Here is a 1,416-nt window from a genome sequence, read left to right on the forward strand (position 1 = left end):
GATTATAAACTTGACATGTAGGATATTTGAATTGTCAACTACTTAAATATAAAAAGAAATGGACATAACCAAAATAAGACAAATTTTAACAATAATTGAGAAATTAAGGGAAAAATAAGACGAAAAGAAAAAAAAATATGGAGGAGACTAATGAGAATCAAATTATCCTTTGCAAAATATACGGACGCTAACTAAATTAAGTAATCAAATTAATCATGTTGCACTTAAAAGTGTCTTTGGAGCCTAACCTTGGTATGAACCCTCTTAAATGTAGATTTCTCGGGCTTTGGAGGTGAACATTAAGTAGTTAAGAAGACATAAAGGTATGTAAGGCTAACCCTTCTTTTCTTACGCAGCGCCAATTCCATTGATGTATGTCTCCACATGTACTCCATAATGTCTTCCATGCCGACTTCACTCCTAGAATCACAAAAGCTCATAGTTCTTGACACTCTCATGATGCCATTGATTCCATTCTATAGTAGTCGATCTTCTAAGGAAAAATATAGTGAAAATGATGATGACGATGTTGCTTGTACTTATGAAATTCTATATGTGTGTGTGTGTGTGTGTGTGTGTGTGTATATATATATAAACACCGAGTCCCATTGTGGCCAGGTATGCTTAACACCGAGTCCTATATAGCCAGGTATGATATCTATTGTGCACTCCACTGATTAGTTGGGTATGAATAACATCGAGTCCTATTAAGGCCGGGTATATTACACACCGAGTCCTATTAAGGCCAGGTATGCTTTATTGATGATGCTAGTTATATATATATGTTTATGGGTGAAAGGTTTCCACTAGAAAGAGACTAAGTAAATATGAAAAATGTCTTAAAGGTATACATATATGGTTCTCTTCTCTCATGACTCTTCTATCTCATGTCATCCTTCATGCTTTTATTATGTTATTAATTATGCGCCCTACATACTCGATATTATTCGTACTAACGTCTTTTATTTGTGGACGCGTCATGCCCGCGGGGACGGGAGATGACTTGATCCTTAGGTCGCTTATCCGGAGAGCGGAGGAGCTCCATTTGATTCGGAGTTGCTACTGTTGGTACTATTCTTTTGTGTATATACATATGGGCATGGCGGGGCCCCGTCCGGTCTATATGATGTTCTCTCTTTCTAGAGGCTCGTAGACAGTTGTGTATAGGTAGATGTCTCTTAGCCTTGTCGGTGTCAGCGATGCACGCAGGGCCCAACATGATTAATTTAGTTACTCACTTTAGTTAGTCTTTATGGTTTGTATATTTTGTAAAAGATACTGCGATTCTCCTTAGTGACTTTCTATATTTTTTTTTTCCTTTCCTCTTATTTTCCCCCCCTTAATTTCTCAGTTGTTTTTAATATTTGTCTTTTTTGCATGCCTATTTCTTTTTATATTTAAGAAGTTGACAATTCA

The sequence above is a fragment of the Lycium ferocissimum genome, chromosome 7, assembly GCF_029784015.1.
Source record: "Lycium ferocissimum isolate CSIRO_LF1 chromosome 7, AGI_CSIRO_Lferr_CH_V1, whole genome shotgun sequence".
NCBI lineage: Eukaryota > Viridiplantae > Streptophyta > Magnoliopsida > Solanales > Solanaceae > Lycium > Lycium ferocissimum.